At 45.7% G+C, this 24175-nt stretch overlaps 1 protein-coding gene across 6 annotated transcripts in view; it reads left to right on the top strand.

Moving 5' to 3' along the window:
- Positions 1-12327: 12327 nt before the first annotated feature.
- The window catches only part of LOC117609629 (zinc finger protein castor homolog 1), a 69797-nt gene continuing 57949 nt past the window's right edge, over positions 12328-24175 (top strand). For 4 of the 6 annotated variants that reach the window (XM_034336220.2, XM_034336217.2, XM_034336218.2 and 1 more), the window contains exon 1: positions 14022-15274. The gene's annotated coding sequence lies outside the window, so the exon portion shown is untranslated. Of the gene's footprint in view, positions 12374-14020; positions 15275-24175 lie in introns of those variants that run through there. The other 2 variants (XM_076688929.1, XM_034336219.2) reach the window with 2 other exon arrangements.

The raw sequence follows: 24175 nt of genomic DNA, 5'->3' as shown, positions 1-24175 counted from the left end.
CTTCACCGTGTGTGTATTTTACTGTTCGGTCTCTCGTTGCTCGAGACACACCGGCGGGATTAGGGCCTCGAAAGCGTGGAGAAGCGAGAAATGCTGGAAACTGGATATCCAGTTTGTCCAGGGCACAGCAATACCCGTGGAGATATTGCTGTCGAGCCACGAAGCTGCTGCTGCTGCTGCTGCTGCTGCTTGCTCCACTTTGCATCCGCTCCGAGCCACGGATAGATAAATCGACGGATAAAACGGCAGATAATATGGAATCGATCGTTTTACCGGTTCGTCCCATGGTCCAGCCAGACTGAATTATTTTACGAGCTGGACAGAGCGAGATATAGCACCCATGAACCGTGTTTAGCGATCTCTCGAACGCGGAAGAGGGAATGATTTATAGGTGTTTCGAGACGAGGCTGATTAGCCCAGATCTTCCCGTTTCTGCCTTCTGAACCAGTTCGACCCATTCGATCACGCTCCTTTTAAACGAACCGTCCACGATTCTCTGGCAAGCTCGATAGAAATATCAAACCAGGAATTTTCTTTTGAACCTTCAGTCTTTCGTACGATGCAATAGAATTATGCAGCGTAATGCTTTCTTACAATAGTGTCGTCGATTTTTCAAGATTCTACAGATAGAGTAGGAATGTTTAGGAAAGGTGACGATCGTTTGACGAGGAATGTCAAGGATCGACAACGGGTGTCGAGTAATATCCTATTGCTCCTGATAGGAAAGCGGCCGTGGCGATCTTAACCGGATACTGTCCATGTTTTCGAAGAAAATTTTTGCCCAATGGCTCTGAGATTTTTTCGAATCACTTCAAAGAACATAACCCGATGTTTGTGACACCGCTAAGAATAGAGTCGATGTTGGCAAATGAATGTACGCGACAATTGGTCAAAGTTTCTCGATTCTTGCGAAACAAGGATCCGGCTGGCTGTGGAGCGAAGCAGAACCCGTGTATCGATGGCGAATAATCGCAAAACCGCGAGTCTGTCGCAATATGCCGTGCCGGTCTAGGCGATAGATCGATTATTTTTTGGGAAATACGTGTATGGTTGTATTCCAGTTTCGTTGAAGTGCAGAGAACGTGGCGCGATAGATCTAGATTTCACGTCCGAACGACTAGATGGACAAACCTGATTCGCAATAACCGTCGAGCGTCGACAGAGACGTAAATTCTGTTGCTCGAGGTTTCTAGATTATCGAAATACCAGTACTAGGTGGAATCAGGTTCCGTGCTCCAGATTGCTGGGCGAACAGCGCGAAGCTATCGGTCGCCATGACCATTTCAGGATTATTAATCTTGGTCAGCGTTGCCTCTGTTCGCACGCCGCGAGATAAAGTCGAGCGGGCGACCGTGCCGGAAAAATAAATCTACGGGGCCCCGTTGAGTTCCGTGCGCTTCGAGGTCGCCGTGCGTGCTCTCCGCGCTCCATTCCGATACCTTCGATTTCCCACTTCGCGATAGCTTCTTTCCTCTCCGAGCTATCGCCTTGCGTTTCTATCAATATTTTGTATTTTCAACAATTTTTCGGAGAAATTAAAGGGACCCTATAGAATTTCGTACGTGCTCACTCGCGGCTGACGATAAATTTCGACACCGCGAACATCGAGAAAGAGGGAGAAGAAGGATATTGAAACGAAGAGATTTTCGTGGCTGAACCTTTTGTGCGCGCGAGCAGCCACGTTTTATGCACAAAACCATTGGAAGGGAGAGGAGAGTAGAGGAACGGCGTGGCGCGGCGTGGCGGTTCGTTATGCCCGGTTCGCGAGGACAATTAATTATCTCCTGATTCCTTCTAAGAAACCAGTCCAAGTACAGTCGAACAGGCACACCGACGTGCTACGTGGAGCAAACGCATACGCACGCACCCACACGATCCTGTGGCAGAGCGCTGTTTTATAGACACATATGATGGAACACTCTCAGGCCGATCGTGTTTCAAACCACAGAGAGACTTAACTGAGAAACGACACACGTTGCTGCCCGGAGACCGGACCTCCAACTCTCATCCCTTCCTTCTTCTTTGCGGTCCTGGCCGATTTTCATTGTCTATCGCCAAAGAATTTCGTTCTCTCCTCTCTTTCGTGTCTTAATTAACCCTGTCTGTCAGATAATTCGAAACCTTTGTCGATGTAGCTTTTAGAGCATCTTTGAAGGGTGTCCACCCTTCGTTATGGATCCCCGTTGCTCTCGGAAGCAACAGGTTGCCATTGTCAGAGTTTTACCAGTCGAATAATCGTTCTCGCGCAACTTTACCACTTTCATCCCTTTCGTCAGAGACGCATGTGAAGTTGAGGAAAATAATTCGTGTCAGTCGTTCCTCTAATTAGCACGGCGTTGGCTTCGCAACGCTTCCTTCGATTTCCAACCGCGATCAATCACATTCGTAGCATACACATGTATTTCGTAAATGACACGATCCAACGGTTCTCCGTTAAGATTCCAATTTAAAATCTCTTTGGATTCTTGAACGCGAAGAGCTTTTTCCATGAAGTATCGATCTAAATACACGGTTCGCCATTCGACCGGTTGTGAGCCATTAACCCGCCTAATCGCACCAAGCCCACGGATAAAGACATCCATCATCATTAGAATGGATAATTATCGCGAGCAGTGAACTTTCGTGGCAGCCATCAGAGTGGAGCTGACCGTTCCCCGCTGCTTTCATTAGCGGCCAAAGGAAACTAACGGCTTCGCGTTCCCACCGCCTTATTCTGGATTTCCAAATAAATCGGACGTATGTCCAGGCTCCCTTGGACACGTGGACACGTGTACGCGTACGTGCCTCGCGATCGGCCAGCAAACAGCTACAGAATCGAGGAGGAACACCTAGACCTGGCCCTCTCCTTTTTCACCGCGTTTTTCCTCCCTGCTCACCTCAGCTCTTTCAAACCACCATTGCTTTACCCGTTTCGATTTTCTTTATTATTCCGTGGAGCCACGACGGTCGTGTGACACGTTCACGGCATCCGGCCGCGTACGTGACGTCATACGAGCTATATTCCACCGGTGAACCATTGCTGTCCATATGGTCTTGACCATTCTGCTTAGTTCTTCTTACCACTCGTCCATCTTCCTCGACGATCGAACGATTTGGCTAGCTTTCAGCAACATTAATAGTTGATCAATTTTCTCACCGTCCAAGTTTCCATTAAAACATCAAACCCCTAATCGTAATGATGTCGCGTTACCATCATATCGGGCGCATGATCGTCCCTCGTTGAACCAACCCTCTGAATCGCGACGAAGCAAGAAATTCCACGAATGAGCAAGTCCCGTTTCGATTTTGCGCGTAGACGGTGCGTTATCCGCCCCTTGGAACCTGGAAAACGAACGGTCGCCCCCACCGTGTAACGGTGGGTGAACGTTCGAACCGAAGGGTGAGCGAGAAGCAGAGGGTTGATAAAGGCCAGCCAACCCCCGTGACACCCCCAGAAGTAGGCGTAACCTGTTCCTTTTTCCTTCGGGTTGGAGAGATCGACGTAGACGGCAAAGTAGGAAGGCTGCGAACTCTGGCAACTTCTGGCGGCTGTTTTGCCACAGGAAATTAGAATAATTCGATGATACGTAACTGTTGCGGCCAGAGACAACGGGGACGGGCTCATTTGAATATCTGTATAATCGGAACGCCGTTAGGGCGGATCCAGAAAACCGCGGAGCCTGTCGCCGACACCTTTGGTCCCTCGTTTCTCGCTCCTCTCTAATCGACCTAAAAAGATTCCTTCCGGCTTCTTCTACCTCTTCTCCTTAACTCTAACTTATTACGATCACTTAGATCATCCAGCTGTATAAAATTTCAATAGGTGAGCAAATAATTTACCTTACGTTTAAAATGGAAAGATAGTTTTGAAACTTCTTTCGAACGGATCCTTTTTCTGCGAAGAGCTGGCAATACCGCCAAGGAGATCTCTCGAACTCGGTGTATTTCAGCTTGGCCGCGAGTTTGGTCGAGCAAGGAATTCATCAGCTAAAGGTTGGCAAACGTGCACCACCATAAAACCGAGTGATTTACGCCCGACACTTTATGGGCCCCGTCCAGACGGGGTCCGACTTTGCGAATTTTTCGTCGATTTTCGGTCGATCTTAACCGAACAAACGAGACGCCGTTTTATTCGTTATCCTTTCCTTCTTCTATTCCTATTTTTTTTTAACCCGATCAATTAAATTTGGCTCGAGATATCGAGGATCAAACTGGTTGAACAAGCATTTTGACGCGGACGGTACGGCTTGTATCGTTTCGCTTCGGGCAAGACTCGAGAACTATGGAAAAATCTGTTTCATTACACGCGTTCGTAATGCGTGTACCACTGGATGCTCCTTCTTGCTTTTATTTCCTCTTTTTCTGCCTCTTCCGACTGCGTTTCGAAGGCTTGATTGCATTGCACCGAAAGTCTCTCTCACAGCTATTTTATTGGCGCTGCGAATTTTCTCTTCTCCTTTTCTACGGTTATCTTTGTTTTTTATGTAACAACCCTATATTCTGAAGAAGACCTCCTTTCAAGGATACGTATTTACTACTGGTAGGGGCTGATAATTTCCCATGATGAAAGGTATCATTTATGGAATTAAAAAAATATTACCAAGTTCACCCTCTGAAAAACTTGCTACAAAAAAGCTGGAAAAAACAATTTTCGCACGATGGTTGGCGAATCAACGACGCGTCGTAAATTTTACCATTCTCAGCTACTTATAAAGTGGTCACCGTTTTTTGACTGTTTTTTTTTGCCACCATTATCTCAGCTCAAACGCTGTGAAATCGTGATACTCCCTGTTCGAGAAATCCGGACCCTCGTATTAGCTTTAAATTATCTTGGCTTTTGAAAGCTCTTTGGCCCGGGAAGGTCAACCCGGGGAAAATCGTCGATCGAAACCTGTCAAAATATTTTCGACTCTTCTGTTCATTGTCGGTCGATTTTCCGGGGATTCGATAGCGACCAGGGGGGTCCTTGAACAGGGTCAGTGTTCCCTGGACTGTCTCAGGATCGAGTGGAGGGAGACGGTCAGGTATTAACGGCTCAATTTCACAGACGGACCCCTACTAAATTCCTCGAGGAATTTTCTCGTTCCTTGGCTCAGGTGCCACTGTGCCTGCCTTTTCCTTCGGAATCAATAAAATAACGAAAGCGAAGTTTCCTTTCAATTATATAAGACAGAAATCTCACTGTTAACGCGTTAAATATCGGCGGTATCCTGGTTCACACTTCCAGAAAATACACCGTTCATTTTGTCGACAGATAAATTACAAGGTCCCCTACTGTAGTTTCCCTCGACCGTACACTTTACCCCAAAAAGTGGCCACTGTCTGGCCGAGAAAAAAACGAGCGACCCACTTCTCGCCCAATTTTCTGCCTCTCAAAAAACACTCCGAAAAAAGAAGGGAGAAGGTCGAGAAACTTTCCAAGTATTCCTAGCTTGAAATTTATGAGGAGGAAAAAAGTTTAGCCTATTTGTCTGACGCGTAAAATAGACGATGGATCTGATCTGGATAGATACTCCAAAGTGTTCTATTTAATTAATTTACTTACAAGCTAATGTAATTTACAAGCCGATTTCGAGCAAGGATTTAAAAAACCAAATATATAAGAAGGCTTTTAGCAAATTCTATTGCGAGACAGGAATTAACGATTACGATGCAAAAACTGTTTGTTGAATGTGAAAGTTCAAACCCAGACGACGGAATGTAACCAAGTCCCGGTGTATATCAAGCTTTTATTGTAACGTTACCTGTTCCAACAAAGCATACAGGCTCGTTTGAACTTGTTAGGCAGCCGTTTAACATACTGCCTCACAATATGTACGTAAACCGTGAAATATTGGCCGTTTCACGCTCAGCCTCGTTGAAAATGTTCTATAAAGCTCTCGAAACTGTTAGTTCCAAGGGTAATTAAGTCTGGAACTATCGTTTAATGAAAAGGTGAACATCTCGGAAAGCTATCATTTGTCTAACTTCGATCGATTTTTGGAACGCGAGCTGCAGCGATTATAACTCACTCTTGAACTAATAAAAATTATGAATAAAAAATGAAAAGAAGCATCAATGAGTCACGTGCAAGATGTGCAGGTTGCATTCTCATCGTACTATCGTTGTTTCCTCGACTTCCTAATTAAATACCACACGTAACCACATCGTGGATTCTCCCCCGTTCCGTGACCCAACGTTCCCCGATTTATCCTCTTCCCGTTTCTTTCTCTTTCTCTCCGCCTCCCTTCGATCGTTCACGGCGCAACTGTGAATGGGCAAGCACGCGATTCCGGGAATTCAAAAACGGGAAGGAATTTCTTTAGAGAAAGAAGGTGGTGGGAGCGAGAGAAAGAGAGAGAAAAAGACGAAGAAGGTGAACCGTGTAGGATAGAGAGAGGATTGTGTGATGTAGGCAGAGAGACACGTGGTGGGTGTGAGCTACTGGTATTTTATTGTTCGCCGGTGTGATTTGTGGTGTTGTTGTGTTGTCGCGTAGATGCTTGCTACACAGGGTGTACCGGTTTCTTTAGATTTTAGATGGTTCCCCACTGACGCACGCGATCCCTTCGTTGTCAATTCGCAAACAAATTATGCGATATGTAGCCATCTTTAAATCTTTTAGCCCTTCTTAAATTTTTTTCGGGTAAGTGTACCCTGAATGGTTCTCCAGAAAAATATAAATTAAGATGTAAAAGTAAAGAGAAAATCGAGCTTGTTTTACACGGTCATAAAGGGTTTTATTAGCAATTGTGTCCCACGTAGCAGGATATCGATACCTGTCCACTGCTATCTCTTTGTTTCATTGAACGTAATCACTTGATTGCAAACTTGTTGCACTTTGAAACCGATCAAGAGATTCCATCGCTCGAGAGCTTCACCTTGTAGTTCAGCATATAATAAAAGATACGTGTCGTTTAAATTTATCTGCTTCACGAGTTTATAAAAACTGTCGTAAACGGGCAGTGGGACTTCGATGTTTCCTTTCTTGGTAATCTTTTAACAATTGCAACGACATCGTTCTACTTTCAAGGTAATAGAAAAATGTCTATCGTCGAAGGAATAATAACAAGCTGTTCTATTGGAAGGATGACGATAAATTCGCAAGGAGGAACAATAAAATCGTGTTCAAGTTTTATTACAATGCGTCGAAGAGAGAGAGAGAGAGAGAGAGGTCGATTTAATCGCGATTTTCGAAATTAATTGCCTCGTAACGTTTGTTTCCCGAAAGGCACATAAAACCTTCCGGTGGTGTGCGTCGACGGGCCTCGAATATAAATTACGCGTTCCTTGAAACACTTGTACTTTCCTGTCCCTTGGCCACGTCCGTGCTTCCCTTCGGGAACACACGTGTACCTGCCACCAATAACATCCACGAGTACGCGGATCGTGGCTGGAGGAAAAAAAATATCCCTCTCTCGCTTGTCGTTACCCTCCCACGTGATTTACACAGACGAATTTATAGTCTTATTCGGCAGGGAGCGTCGTTACAGTCTGCCTCAAAGTTTCAATCTTGTCTCGTTTCGTTTCGTTTCGTTTCGTTTCGTATCGTTCTAATACTCGTTGCCCGCCAACCCGTTCCAAGATAATTAATAATCTAGCGACGTTTATTTCGTGAAAGACAGGCCACGGACAAGGGTAGATTGTAATTGGAGATCTTTTATAGATTTCAATCTTTTCTAACAAAAATGAATCCCTGTTATTATGGGATTTTCAGCGTGTATGCGCTATGCAGATGGAGGGCAGAGTGTAGGTGAATGTGCGGGCGTCGCGAGCGTCGCGTACGCTCGTGTATCGACTCGGTTGCTCTGGTATCGATTGTTTGTCCAGTCAGGTCGGGGATATCCCGTTTCCACGAGACACATAATACTTGCATACCGACGAGGTTACACTCATTTCTTCGGAGTACCTTGATTTGCCCACGCGTTTGCTTCGAGGAACGTTTCCTCTTCCATTCGTCTTCCCTTTCCCTTCAACGGACGTTGACAAAATTCACCACTCTACAATTTAATTCCACCATTCTGAAAACTGTGATTTATGAAACTATCACGGTATCCGTTTACCACGATGATTGCTCTATCTTTTCGGCGCATATTTTCAAGTTTCCTGAACGGGACCGGAGAATTAAATTAATAATCGTGTTCTCCTTTGCCACGCTGGAAGGCTGTTGCGCCTAACGATCGCAAAAAATGATCTAGGAACGCTTCTAACGGTGCCCGTGACTGCGGGGCAAGAATCCAGAATTTCGGTCACTTTTTCCATCGGTAGAGACGATCTAATTGCTTTCAAAGATCCCCCTCGAATCTCTTACTCTCTCTTTCTTTCCTTTTTACTTGATCTACTCTCTTTCTCACACCAGGAAGTACTTGTATCACGAGAAAATAATTATCCCTTCTTTTTTACCAGAGGACCAAGGTCCAGACAAATATGGTGTCGAATCTTGTTTTCGTGTTGCTACCTTTTTTTAAATATGTATCTTTATATATTCACCGCGCAGTAGAGGAGATTATAATTACGAAACGATTCTATGGACGAGGAATTGGAGCGACTGAAAAAGTAATTAGCAAAGTAGTTTAGGAGAGGAAACCGAAAAGGAAAGGTAATTGGTAGGAAAACGATCGGCGCGATCGGTCGCTTACAACGCGAGTTTCAACTCGCAAGAGCGCCGTGGCATAAAGATTCGTGGAGCGGGAACGAGGCGGATGTGGCGCTGAAAGACAGCGGCTTGTTACTTAATTCCATGCGCTCGCTTAAATAGAACGACTTAGACTTAAGGTAGTCTGCAAAAATCGGCGACACGCCGTTGTGGAGAGCAAGCGACCGACTCGTGCGTACATGCCAGCGTAAGCCGCGAGTCGGTACACGCGTGGTGCGGCTATGTATACGTATACGTATGATACACACGCTGACAACGGCGTGTTTGATCGTGCAATGTCGGGGGTGCCTACTGGTTTTGATATACGAGCACACCAATACACGATCGAACGGTGTTACACGCGTGAGTCATATTGAAAACCAGTCCTAGCGATTGCTCTGTGCCGCACACGCGCGCACTCGAAACTGCCCGAAGACTTCTGAATATCTTCCATCCTGGACGAGGAAGGAACTCGCGGCTCTCTTCTGGCTTCTGGCAATCGATTCTTTTTCAAAAAAAAAAAAAAATAAATAAAAAAAAGAAACCTCGATATGCCGGGCATTATTGCGTTTTATGTGGCAACAAATTCGATATCTTGAACGGTACAAGTACGATAAGCGAGGAATCTTGGAATTGTCTCCAGGAATATTGCATTTTCACGAGAGAGCCGATGAAATTGCCCACTCGTGCATCGTTACTACCGCGACGAGCAGAGGGGAGAAACAATCTGGTAGTAAGAACGGTACCGAGGAATATTGTTTCTATGATCGTGATTATCGATCGATAGGGTCATGACTCGTGCAGAGTTTCTCAGTCGTGTTTAAAGAAGACCGGATTGACGATAGAGAGTAATAGGGAATAACGCGCAGGGATAATGGATTATTGGAATAGGCGGTGTACGGCTTCCATGGATCGCACGAATGCAAACTATTTTTGTTAACGCGATGACCCTGCAAACACGATACCTCGTAGGTTGCATCGTGTCGGAGAATTGGATGCCATTGCGGCGGGAGGGAACTTTGCCAATTGGCATGGAGTGCATCAAACGAAACAATAACGACAATGTACCGAGACAGAAATATGTTTATTTATCGTCCCGAGTGTACACAAATGAGCTTCGAAAAAGAATCTCTCAATTACTCCAGGGAACCTTGCACTCGTTTTAGTACACCTTTGTTCTATTCTCTGCTTGTTGTTACCTATGTAGTATACTTTCTCTGTTCACTGATTCATTGCTAAACTCCGCTTACTTTATTTGTCACCGTTATACCTTTATTTTCACTCTACAACTTCGTCTCCTCTACCTACTGTAGATGATAGATTACACAAATATGGATTATTTTGTATGCGTTATCTCCATCTGGACGAGAATTCATCTAGCTTCGTGTATCTGGCATACATCCTTTATCGGCTCCATCTATTCCACTTTCTCAATTTGTTCTGTCCACCGTATCAGCTGGTTGCGCATCCAGCCCGCTAAATCTCCATCACCTCGAAGCGTATATATTTCAGCGACAGTCGGGGCTCGCTCGTATCCGCTGCTTGCTATCCAACAACTTACCAACAACGCATTCCTGAACGCATAGTCAGAAGAATGGTACATAATAATTGAGCGTAGCGACCGAAAAGACGGGGCTAGAGATTTCTACGAAGGGGAAAATAGCGGAGGCAGGGAGATAACAGGTCGATTTGTTGAAAATGTTGGCAAAAGGGAGACGAGTAGGAAAGGAGCAGGAAAGGAACTGGCGAGAAGTGGTCAAACAGCGTATCCACCCACGACGTGGCATACTGTAACGAGGCTACAGTCCATTAAGTGCGTGCGGCTATTATGGCTAATGCATTACGGGGCAATAAAAAACGGGAAGTATAGCGGCGGACCGCGTGCGCACGCCCGGCAACCGGACCACATTCCTTGTCGGACGAGTATGTACGCGCTGCTCGATGCATTGCCTTCAAGTACAACGCTCGTATCTACGACAACCACGAAGACACGAGCAACGAATTCGATTTCATACGCATTCGGCCAGCCGACAGAATAGTTGTAGAGTTTACTTTAAAATCATTGGGAAATCAAAATTTTTCTCGTGAATCCTTTTGTGCAATGGTCGAAAGGAGAGACAAGCGTGGAAGAAAATTTTTGTAGGTAATCGAGAAAAGGGAATTAGTAATGAATCGAAGGCGAGAGAAACGTTATACGTATGATTCAGTGACAGCTGAAGGATCCTCGAGTCTGAAAGGAAAATAGAGGGTAGAGGCCAGGGGAAAGGGTGAGAAGAATTTAGACGCGGAAACGACAGGGTGGCGGGCCCGTTAAAAGAGGAAAAAAAGGAAGAAAAAGATGCTCCAACCCTTTCCTCTTTCCTGGCTGTCGTACGGAACCACGGAAACCACCTTGGAAATTCTATTCTAAAAATACCGTAGCTCTGCGCGGTTTCTCCGTTTTTTTCAACCGCTCTTTCTCTTCGGCCCGCTTTTTTGTCTTTCTACCCCTCGGGAGATGAGCACCGGCCATATGGTCCGCGAGGGAGAGATAAAAAATTCATATTTCCACCGTTGAAGGGCCGAGCCGCGCGATATTTTTAAACTTTCAACCGCTCAGAGAACGTTCAACTTTTCCTTTGCTCGCCGGTTTCGTGACTTTCTGGTAAACTCTACGCGATCCTCATTTTCATCGATTTCTTGAGACGTCTCCAGGTGTGTCCGCTAATGTCTCCCCCCTTCTTTCTATCCTGTAACGTGGAAAGATATTTCCATCGGATCCTGGCTACCTGGAATCGAAAGTATACCGATTTTTTCTTTCCTTCTTTCGATCCACCCCTCCGGCAACGACGGCTGAGCCCGGTAGCCCGTTATTTAAAGGTTCCTTTTTTGGCTAATGGTTTTCTCACACGGACACCGGAACGCTACGAACCCCTTCTTTCCTGATATTCGAAACCCTCTCGGAAAAGCTAACGAGACGCTTTCTGCTGAAAAAAAAAACCAACAACCGTTTCGGAATTCTTTTTTTAAATCACTCTACGAGGAGTAATTTTAATTCTTTACAGTTGTTCATGTACTACGTTTTAAGATTTCGGTGCATTTCTTTGAAACACAAGTCATACGTAAAACGGTAAACGAATTAGTTGTTAGGGAAATGTTTGCGAGGCAGGAATCTCATTTGAAGGAAATATGATATTTTATCCTGGCTAAACAGGTCTTTAAGGAAACGATGCGGGACCGGTATCCTGACCCATTTCGAGAGGGTTACGCAGCAGCAACCCTTTCGTCGGTCGAACCTAACGGACCGCGTCTCCATTTTCCCACATTCTACTTTCCACGAATATATCGACTACCTGATTTTCGACGGGGTGAAAAGCGAACGGAATTAACCGGGATCCCCTCGCAGCGCAGGTGACGCAACCGGCTAGATAAAATGAAATTAATTTCCTGCTTCGTTGATCGGATCTCTTGAAATCTGCGCTACCGTTACCGTTACCGATCATCAACAGAAACGTTCCACGATCATTTCATTTCATCTATCGTACGATCAAGATTCTATATAAATTACATTATCTATCAAAAATGTAATATCTAATCAGTTTCACGAAGCACCAAAATCTATCGATGTCTAACAAGATTTTCTTTACTTTTTGTTCCATGTTCATCCTGTTTTTGGACAATAGCAGCATCGAAACATCTTGATAGGATGTCAAGTCAATTGGAGGAGAGAAATGATCGCGGGAAACGAGGCTGTCGAATCACCGATGAATCGAAAAGGAGGAGGAACGTCCGCATCGTGGGGTGAGTACTTGAATCGCTCCTATTTTCTTCGTTCATCGTTCTTTTCAACTTTAATCATGCTTAATCCGCGTCATAAATAACCCGCACGGTGTAAATAGCTCGGAAATGTCAATCTAAAAATTGGAAGGGTTCGTGAATAGCTGGTGTGTTTCGACGAAAGAAAAGCCAATAGCTTGTTGGCTGGTCAATTCTGATGGGAACGATGGATCGGTTTAATCGCTCGTTCTCGCCTTTGTTTCATTCAGAACTAGTTAATTCTGCACATTGTTACTCCATTATGTTTACGATTGAACCTTTGAAAGAATCAGCCTCGCCCATACGGGGTTCGTGGCGAGAAAAGGGGGAGGTCTTGGTTGGGCGGAGGGTGGCGGAACTCTCGACATTATTGGACAAGAGCTACCCCTGTACGTAGCTTCCCTTTGCAGAGCGAGTCTGCGCCCTGCCGCTCTTTTGTTTCCCTATTGTAACTATGGAAAACCGGGAAAGGGCTTCTTGCAACGAACAACAAAATAACGATTCTCGTTTATTTCATTTCCCATCCACCGGATAGAAGTTAATATCCAAGCGATTAAGGGATGATCTTTCTAACTCTTCCTTTTTGCGATTGCTCTCCGTCTCAATTAGCGAGTATAATAAACGAGACTAGGGTAATATCGCGACCCTAAGGGAACGCGAATCATCGCGCCGATAAGCGGCGACGATGACACAACCGTCTCGTTTCTCGGGGGGTGAAATGTGGGAGGTACCAGCAGGGGAGGGGGTTGCTCCCATTGGCTGGCACTGCACTTTGGCGATTCTGCGCAGGGGTGGTGATTCTATTACACGTCTTCGACGATAGTACTTTTTTTACGTAAACAAGTAAAACTCGCAATTACGAATCTCTTAAAAGAAGAAAAGGACCTCTCGAAGAACGAAATTCCAATCGTCAAAGTACACGAATGCGTAACGATGCTCCGAAAGTGGTCGGCCTGTATGGAGCCACGAAGAGGAAGAAAGTAACTCCCCGTGTCAACGAGGATCAAGCATCAAGTTGATCGAGTGGAATGGTGGACCCACCCACAGCCCCCTCCAGTCGCAGGAGCGCGAGGGTGACTCTGCGATAAGAAGAAGAAGCACGTGGACGAGGCATCGAAAGCAGCCCCGGGGCGCAGCACGCCGCTCGCCAGCCGGTGGACGAGTGCCGGCCACGGTAGACGAAGACCAGAAGAACTGTTGGATCGGTGTGCGCGGCGGTGGCACGTTATCCGTCCTTCTTCGTGCCACGGTTCCGGCCGCGGTTACTCTTTCTATATCCACGGTTTCAGTCAGAGCGTAGCAGAAGAGTCGAGGGAACCGCGTTCGGGTCGGACAGAGACAGCGACGAACGCGAAGAATTGCGTGGGGGAGAGTTGGTTGGTTGTTCGGGGGGAACCGCGGCGGTACGACGCGACGCGAACCGACGCTGCGCGGAACGCTAGGGACGAGGTGGAAGGACGGTGGAGGCGGGGAGAACGCGACGCGTCGTTCCGTCCGACGGGGTGGGGCATCGTTCCAGAACCTTTGGTGGGGACCACGAACCGTGGATCGTTCCGTTCCGAGTACGATGAAGAAGGGGCAAAAGTAGTGGCACCGCTCCCCTCCTCTCTGTCTCTCTCTCACCCTTCGGAGGGGTTCAGTCATCTCGCGCCAGCCGAGCCACGCGCACTCGCTAGTTTCACGTTCTGGGCTCGGTGAAAGACTCTCTCTCAGCTCGGACGCGTTTACCATTCTCGCGTCCTCCGCGCTACCATCTTCTACCCCTTTGTCAACCCGGGGATGAATCGCGCCGCGTTCTCGTTATCCTTCTCCATCGACTTTCACCGTGTCGCGTTCGAGCCAGGATCCTAACGCCTGGTCGATGGACAGCTAAGACCCACGGACGGAACCAGACCGCCCCCTACGGACGGAAGCCACGGAACACCCCCACTTCTTGTCGATCCAAACCGCCCCCACCCAAGTGGCACAGTGGAGAGTTCCGCGCTCGAGTGGAAGGCACACCGGGTACCGAGTTTCACGGGTGGAGAACCCTCGGATACGTCGCGATCATCCCCCCAGCACATCACCGACCAACGGTGGAGGTCGCGCGGATAAGCAAATTTCACGGAAAAACGGAAACTAAAACGTTCGCGTTTAGTTTTTGCGACGTTATCGTATCTGTTCGTTGGTGCACGCGCGTCTACAACCCCCACCCTTATCCGGACGAATCTGCCACCATCGGTAGAAAAACAAACCCTCTCCCCACCCACCCACGCACCCACCCTCTCCTCGAGGAACTGGAGAACCAGCCAGCGAAGAGAGGACAGTGGCATCGCGATGATGCTTCGCGAATTCTCGACTTGTCGCGGCTAGCGGAAGAAAATGATGATATACTACGCGAGGGGTGGTGAATCGGTCACGGTGTCGCGTTCGTCGCGTTGAATAAGTGATAAACACCCGGTTCGGGTTGGATGACAGTGCGACGCTCGGGAAACGAGGCCAGTGATTTTTCGTGGACGGTGTGAATATTTTGGCCGTGTGATATTTATTATTTTTCGTGACAAGTGTGCTCTCTCTCTCTCGAAGAAGAAGAATAAGATTAAGTTACGAAATCTTCGCCGACCTTGCTGTGAACCTCCCTAATTAAACTGTTAGATGTGATTTGAAAAACGATGCCAAAGCGATCCACGAACCTAGACAACCGTTACTGTCGCGATAGTGAACGATGAGACACGGTGACACGAGTCCTTCGAGCTGGAAAAGCTAATCGTCGCGACGAATGAACCACGAGGATCAACCATTTCATCGCGATTTCAGCAGGTTCGGTGCTGCTTCGTCGAGGACTATGGTCGCCAAAGAAGAAACACGACGAGGCAGGAACGAGGATACTCGTTGAGAAAAGTCGAGGTAAATACCACCGTAGATTCGGCATATTTTTTCATTCGTCCATTGACGCGAACGATCGGACAGAGATAGAAACGAAGGAGGTGGGTTTATTTATAATTTATACGAGCTTTTTAACATTTCCGCGCGCGTTGCAGCAACAAAGTATTTGAATGATGCGAGGGAAGCGATGGGTTATTGCAGGGGAGGCCGTAAAGTAGTTGGCAGTCGCTTTAGTCTCGCTTTCTGAAAGGTGTACAAGCTTCGAAGCCCGATTTAACATTGACCAAACGTATTGTTCCCTTGAGTAGGGGGGAAAAAATGAAACTTTTTACCGTGAAGAATTCTCGCGTTGATTGGCGAATCGCGTTCTGGAAACACGTACGGCTGTCGAATGGATGAGGATGCAGTAATTGCCGGTCAGGGAGGAATATCGCGTTCGGTTAGAGCGGAAAATTAGCGTTGCTCACGGTCCGACTGACTGGAAATAACCAAGAAACGCAGTCTGATTGTACGCGACGATGCTATCTGGGAGATTTAAGAAACCAGCCATGGAAAGAAACGCGATATCGTACGGGGGGTAGAGGGTGAATTTTTATGGGGAACAAGCTTGACGATTCCGTTCGGAGTGTGTAATCAGAATCACTAGCCTCGATAAGCTTCGTGGAGTTCGTTTCAGGCTCATTCCTTTTTCGTGTTCAATAAAGTTTAGCCGTGTGAATTAATTCGAGCCGCACTCTTTCTTGTTCTTCGACCATTCTCAGACATAGGGTCTGTAATTCGATTGCTCGGAGGGAGAGAAAACGAGTAACTTTCAAACAGGTGGTGTTTTTCCTTTGCACAGGATGTAATTGAGAAATTTTACCCTCCGTTTATCCTTCTTCTATCGCTCGACAAGTTCTTTAGATCGCACGATACATGTGAACACGGGTTGTTGAAAATATTCAACCCCGAAGAATTCGATTCGCGGAAAGAGAAAAATTCGTACCGTCACAGCGGGACGGTGGAATGAAGAGATGATGGGGAAAGCAGAGGAGCACACTTGTTGATACACGCGGAGGCGAATCTGGTGGAAAGGAGTAAAGGACGAAAAGAGAAAAAGAGGGCGCGGAGGCTGTGTAGAAAGGGTTAGAGGGGAGGGAAGAAAACGTCGAAACAATTGGAGGCGCGGAGGCGGCCGCATTTCATGTTGGCTGGCATCGGCTCCCTTTAAAGAGTCTCTTGCTTTTTGTTAGCTCTTCGAAAATTATGATTGTTTGTCCGCGAGATTTACTGCTGCCGCGGCCCTCTCAGTGCGGTGCAACGTAGTCATGGGTGCCCTGCAGGGGCACCTAAGACTCCTCTTGCCAACCTATCGAGGCAAGGGGCGGAGGATGGGTGCGAGGGTAGGCTGGTTTGCAGAGATTAGAGAAATTCCTGCTACTACGCCAGCTTCCTCTTTTCTTTCTTTTTTTCACATGGTTGTTTATTTATCGCGCAACTCGTTCCTCGTAATCTGGCTGCGCACAGATTAGCGATGTTTGAATTAGCTTATCCAACCCGGCGATTAAACATTTCCATCGAGCAATCTGCGCTCCGTTACGAATATTCAGCTACTCGAGGTTCTACAGTTGCCTTCTTTGTACTATATAGTCATTTTAAAAATTTCTATGGTATAAGCCATAAGCAGATGATATTGGTCGATGTTTAGAATAATTAAATTTATAAAATCATTAGAATCCTCTATGAAATAGTACTTTCAGAGAATGTATTAGCTTGTTCATTGAAGATTTTAAGGCTTGTAAAAGTTCTATGATTAAACGGTAATTACAGTTTATTAAACGATATTAAAATTCGCGAACAAGGACTTGAGGGTCGAGTGAGAACCGCTGCAAGCGTGTTTATTAATGTCGCGATGCAGATATACACCGATTTTACGTCAGGTCTTTTATTTTTACGCTCGTAAAAATGAGCTAATGAATCTGCACGCGTTCGTGGAATATGCGTGGAAACGTTTATTAAAATTGGTAATGACGATAAAGTCGAGGCCATTTGGTCGTCTCGAAGAATTTCCCTTCACCCTTGTGTGCGTTCTATCTCTTCTCCTCTTCTACTCTTCTTCATCGGGTTCAGGTAGTAGCTGTTTGTCGCGGATTTTCTTTCTTTTCCCGATGAATTGTGTTCAAGGTTCGAAAGGATCTCGTTCGCTCGTAAAGCATCGACCCGCGAACCTCGATACTCTCTGTATTCCGTTGATTTATTCGTTATCTTATTGTGCCCCTGAACTAAACCCTACCTTGGCCGTCCCAAAAAGTGGCTTTCTTCTCTCTTTCTCCATCTCTCGGTTTGTTCCGGCCAGTTGTGGCGATCGCTCTATAAATTTCACCAGTCTTTCGAACCCTATATTTTCTCGTTATCCTCGCGTTTTGCACGACACGTTTTATTAAAGTACGATAATTTTACGAGCCACGGCCTCCATCCCCCCGTTCCTTTTTTCTTTCCTTTTCGTCCGGGTTCGCTGGTAACCGCCACCCAGACGAGGATTCTCTTTTCCTCTGTTTCATGCTAGCTTCGAGACACGATTTTTTTCATCATCCGGGAAAAGACGAGCGCAAGAAATTGCCCGGGGATCGAGGTTCGCGTGGAAATGGATTCTCCTTGGTGTAACGCGTTCCGAATTACTTCCATTCTCAACGCCTTTTCTCCCTTTATTAATGGAAAAAAGAAAGCGAAAAATATGTGCACACGTCGTGTAGGATCGTTTAAAAATCGAATTGTTCTTTACGATTGAGAGGGAAAGTTCACTGTTCCAGATTTCAGCTTTTAATTTACTCTCCCTTATATTATTATCATTGTCATAATAGTAACGTCATTCAGAATTTGTCCTCTCTTCTCTGGCATTAACCCTGGCCCAAAGAACATTGACGCGGGAAGTAAACGTGTGAAAGTAGAAAGAAGCATGGTAACAGCCACGCGTGGCGTTCGATCGAAATAGTTTTTAAACAATTATTCAATTATCTTTGAATCGACGATACGTCGAGGTTGGCCAGAACAGGATCAAGAAGAAGAAGAAGAAGAAGAAGAAGAGTCGACGAGGCGAGTCGTTGGTACACGTCCGACTGTACCTTCCCCGAGAAGGCAGCTCTCCGCAGTAAAAGGCCTAAAGTTTTTAATACTTTCAGTTGTTTTTATGGCGGCTGGCATTTGCTCTTTTTTATTGTTCGTCTCCTGTTTTCTTCTCCCTTGCTCGTACACGACCCTTCAACCACCATCGAGAAAAGAAAGGGAAGTAAAAGGAATGAGAAAGTGAGGAGGATAGAAAGAGAAAGGAGTAGACGGAACCGTGTGTACACACACGGTGGAGGAGAAAGAAAGATAGGAGCCGAAGGAGAGAAAGACCTCAGTCAGCCTTCTCTGATGTACGACTCGGCGGTCCGCGTGAAAAAAATCCCATAAACCAGTAAAAAAGCACAGGGTCTTTGGGCCAGAAGGGACGAAAGGAACGAAACAGAGTCGGGACAAGGGAAGAAGATGAAGAAGAAGAAGAAGAAGAAGAAGAAGAAGAGATGGAGGGCCGAGTATCGCTAAAGGAATTCCTCTTATGACGAACCACGCGTGATTTTCTCTCATTCCCCTTACTTCGAACCTTCTTCCAGTTCGAATGTGCACTTCTTCACCTCCCTTTACAACCATTCTCCTATTTCTTCTTCTTCTTCTTCTTCTTCTTCTACCACGTCTCCTACGTCTTCCTTCGTCTTCGTGTTCGTTGTCGTTGTGTATTTCTTCCCCTCAGGCTACTTGGACGAGGCCGTGAAACCTTCGCGATCTCGATGCACGAATTAAAAAGCGAAGACAGAAGAATTTCGAATGACTAATGACGGCCACATGTGCCGGCGTCGCGTCTATTCTTCTTCGTGTTCACTCGCCAGGATCCTCTCGAACACCGCGATTCTCCGTGTTGTTTCATCCTGATCGATTTCTTGTTCCTTCGAGTTTTCTTGCCCGGTCTATTAGGCGACCTACATCACTAACCGAGAATAGACTTATTCGAGCGACGAGGAAAACGTACGATCTTGCATGCAAATTTCTCTCTCGTCGTTTTCAGTCATGAATATTTCTGCCTCTGTTTCGTAACGATGCAAAAATGGGATACTAGTTGCATTTTGTCTGTCACTTTTCGTGCTGAAGAGTGCAAAAAATTTCATTTACTTCATTAATTTGCAAAATTCCTACCTGTTCGATTGGTTAACGAACGTTCTCTGTGCTTTTTGTATCGCGAATCAATAGTTTATTATTATTATTTTTTTTTTATTGGTTTCTGTTGATTCATGTTTCATTTGTTCCACGTTGCTTTCAATAATTGTTACAACGCGGATATGCAAATCCCAGTCGGACAAAACCCGCACGTGGAACGGAGGAAAAAGAGAAGATAGAGCAAAAAGAGAGAAAGAGAGAGAAAAAAAAAGCGTGGCATAGGCAAAGAATACGGATTGTAGTTTTTTGCCGGACTGTAATGGTGTATCGCCGCTCTCTATGAATAGTTATGGCTCGTTTCGCATAAATTAGGCCGTAAGAATTAATAGCTAATTCAGCAGGTTTTCAATTATCGTCGAAGCGAGAATTCAGTAATACGAACCTTATAAATATGGAGGAGCAACGTTGTTGCTCCCACGGACGCCAATTTTTCAAAAAATAATGTTCGTCTAATTTTCTCGAGGATAATGGGGGAACCGATCATCGAATAATCATTCTTCAGATATTTATTCTATTCTATGCATACGCGTGTACGTAATTAAGAAATGATTCTAGAAAATTTTGGAGTATTTTTATTCGTTCCAGCTGATATTATTAGGAGCAAGGATTCCATCTATCGCGTTGATCTTCGAATGTTGGAGGAAAAAGGGAGAAAGAAGAGTTAGAGATCGGAGCAGCATCCGTAATTTCAGATAGACTCGGTGCCTGGGTGTTATTAAACCCGATAGGCCAGCGAATGTTTCTCCCTCGCGGGTGTTCCTCGACTTCAATTTAAATCGGTGACTTTGCTCTTCTACCTCTTTCCACTTCCCTTCTTCGCTTTCTTTCTCTGTTTCTCTACCGGACGTTGTACGTGCGTGGCGTGTACATATATCTGTCCTTCGAGGCAAGAAATCCCTTCAGGATCCTTTCGGTCAGCGAATGAAATGGAAAGGAACGAAACGAGATCTACGATGCCGCGTCGCGGCGGTTCTTCAATAGGAAACATTCCCGGGTTATTAAGCGGCGATAATTATCGAATTTAATCATCGATCCGTGGATCGAACTTCTTTTGTTTATCACTTTTCTCGGACTTTTAGCTTCGCTTCACTTTTCGTTCGTCTTTCCCTCGTGAAATTTCCCCCTCTCGCGTACGGATAAGAACTCGATTAACCGAGCTTAACCAGCTTTGATAGTTTCTTATTCTTACCGAGTCAGTTTCTTTGCTCGTTCAGTGGAATAAATGTAGGCTCTTTTAGATTAATGGACGGTGTACGATAATCTCAAACTCGATCGTTCATACTTGATAAATAATGTACTAATTAGTCGAGAAAACTTTGCATCCTATTGTAACTAAATTGATAATCATCGTTCGTAGCATTAATTAATTCAACAGAAATCTACTTAAACGCGGTTAAAACGTCGTTTAGCTATTTCAATCACAAATATGCAATTTTCATTCGAAAACATTACCTGTGAACTACATACAGGTAAGACCGTTCGAACTGCTTCCAGTTTAATTAACCGAACAGCTTGATAAATCAAGAGCGGGCCAGTAAGGCGCGAATTAATGATTTCTATCGACCTACGTGACACCGATTAATAAGACGATCGATCAACCATCGATTTAAATATTCCTAATATCGTATACCCCGTGAAACAACTTCGATAACCATCGACCGAAACACGTTTGAAAGTTTGGAAGAAAATGAAAGAGGACTCGGTCCACGTTCGCGAACTCGCTCGTTTAATTACGTCGGAAGAGAAGAGTATCGCGTCGCAGTCGAGATCGTTTGTCACGATGATCCTCTGACAAGTCAATGCCACGTTCTGGAGTCAAAGAAATCATTCATCACCTCGTGGCATCGTGGCATCGTGTCTCGGAGCGGTTATTCGCGTGCTGCTTCCTGTCAGGGCAAAGCTCCTCTGGAAACAGGATCCTCTGGAATTTCTCTCGAATCCAAACTATTCCAAGGAACACCCGAATTACACTCTACCCAGGAGATTACAGGATTCTTTTTTAATTGAAAATTTCCTGGCCTGAATGGTTGGCGCATTTTTACACCGTGTAATTAACACGACCGATAACAGACGATAAGAACACATGCATTCTTTCGTGTTGGGTTTCCTGAAACTGGATTGTAGGATTTTGTTTGAAATAAAAACTGTGCAGGGTGCAATTAAGGCGATCGATAACGCACGATAAGAATGATTGCATTCTTCTGGTATCGAGCTTCCTGCAACTGGATTCGTAGAATTCGTTTTAATGAAAGATAAAAAAACATAGAAAGTTTCTTCCGATTTGATGTGGAAGAAAAGTCTGGGAAGGCTGGAGGAAACAGGAAGCTCGACGAGCAAGAAGAGGAGAGTCCTGTCGGTGACAGGCGCGACCGGTTCTCCGGATCGCGTTTTCATCGACGAACGTTGTTGGTGTCGCGCGAGTTCGACCGTTATTCAAGAATTAATTCATAATTAGAGCGGCCCACCTATGGGGAGCCTAACCCACATTCCAGTCGCCAGCTGTCCCCGCCAGCAGCCTCGTTTCCAGCTTTTCTTTTCCTTTCTTCTCTTTTCCTACCGCTCGCCCCTCTCTTCCTCGTCTCTTTTCTCCTTTGTATCCTCGCGTCTCTCTCGTCTGCTCACCTACACGCGTTATTTTGCATGGCTTCGTCGCGTTAACTGCACGCTCTTGAAGCGGAGAGAAGAGAACTGGTCCCCAAGTGGATCAGCTGATTGCCGGCTCGTATACACGTCCACCTTTCGGCTTTTCTGTTTAACAACCGCCTCGACCAGGTCCTTGCATTGTTCCTAAGCGGATTTTCTTCACGATCCTTCTTCAACGTTCTCTACCTGAGGCGTTTTAAGGATACGGGCATACTTTTCGAATTTCGTTCACGGCTAATTACTCAACGAAAGATTTAGATATCTTTTAAAAGAAATAAATGTAACTTTCTCAGCTTAGAAGGTTTTGACGCTTTGTCAGCGTGTTAACGTAAAGGACGTTTCGCAAGGAACGCGTGGGAGTTGGTGCAAGACTCGAAAGGATTAGAAAGTCGATTTCGCGGATCCAAATTCGAGGCGTCCGATCGAGAAGCTGGCAAAGAAGAATCCGTCCGTGGGTCTTTGCACCCAAAGGATTCCAACAGCGTCGTTTATGGAACGGGCAAGACACGCCATTAGATTTATGATTATGCAGCACGAGGTTTATATTTATGAAAGGTACACGAACACAACTACCTATGGCCAGATGTGACGTTAATCCGATCTACCTGGACCAGTTCGATTCGGATCACCTGATTTACGAATTTATCGTTTCTCAATCGTTCCCAATCAATTGTTTCATTTTCTCGTACGATTTTCAACAACTGTTCATAGTTGATTATCAAAGAAAGAAATAGAGGAGATTGGTTAATTAATAAAGAGATAGTTAACGAGCTGGTTCGACAAATCGTCACGGTTTGAAACGCGGTCGTTGAGATAAAGGCGAGAAAAGCGACGACGGCCGTTTTATCGATGTTCTTCCCATCCAATGAAGAATCCAGTTTTCTTGAAACTTGACTTTTTGCTCGGACTTGTCGATCGTAAAATCCGAGATACGCGATACGGAACGACTGTGAAATGCGCTATATCTGCGTGTACCTGCAACGAGCGACGATAGCACGCGCGGGGACATATACTGCAACGGAAGAATGCAACTGGCAATGTAGGTCAGCTGGATTCTCTGTTGCACGCTCTCCGGGGCCTTTTATCTCCGCGAAATCGGCCGATTTCTTCGCGCGGAACGACCCGCAGGATTTTTGCCGTTCACGCTCCTTTCTTCTCTCTTCCTTATTTCCATGAAACTCGTCCCAGGGTTCTCCGCGTTGCTGCGAATCATTTCGTGGGAGGATACGAGTTTCTGCTTTCTCGAAAAGGATTCTTTTTCGTCTTTCCTTCTGGGAAAGTGGAGCGTACGAAACGATAAATTGCCGAGACGATGCAGATCCATTTTAATCGCGAATTTAGCGGAAATATCGAATAACGCTGTTTAAAAAAAGAAAACAGGATATCTAAGAGGACGATGACTTTTCCGTGTCAGCAAAGCGGAGCGTCGCGTTGTTTCTCCTGGAACGACGTAACGAAATAATCGGTGTTCGATTGCCGTGCAAGCAATTAATTTCCCCGTTTGGCCAACTCTCCGATTTCTCGCGCACCGTTGCGGAATACCGACTGTTCGGTTCGATCACGCGCGAAAAGAAAGAACACCGTGAACACGAACGGAACGATATCGCGTGCGAGCTACGTCACGTTCGAACAGACCGAGATCCGATTAAACGAACGACGATAAAAATTATCCGTGCGAGAAACGATCGTTGCGACGCCTCTTTCGCAGCCTCGTCGATCGTCGCGATTAAACGATTCTTTGTTTTTAACCCTTTCGAGCGATTCGGTGTAGGTACCAGTGTACCGGTGTACCGGCGTAACGATATCTCTATCTCGTGTCTGGGTCAGATAGTCCCTCGTCAAAACACGCGTGTTGAGTTGCATCGAATTAACGTTGGTAATGAGCTTAGCGAAAAATTAAAAAGATTAATTATCAACCAGTTTATTTTATTTATTAATTACATTTTCACGTTGATTGCGCGGTTGTATTCAGAAAACAAAAAACAAAAGTTATAATAATGCCTTGGAGGACAAGAGCAAGCAACGCCACCCCATCAATATTGGTTCACC

The sequence above is a fragment of the Osmia lignaria genome, chromosome 7 (assembly GCF_051020975.1).
Source record: "Osmia lignaria lignaria isolate PbOS001 chromosome 7, iyOsmLign1, whole genome shotgun sequence".
Taxonomy (NCBI): Eukaryota; Metazoa; Arthropoda; class Insecta; order Hymenoptera; family Megachilidae; genus Osmia; species Osmia lignaria.
This window is presented reverse-complemented; position numbering and strand designations above follow the sequence as displayed.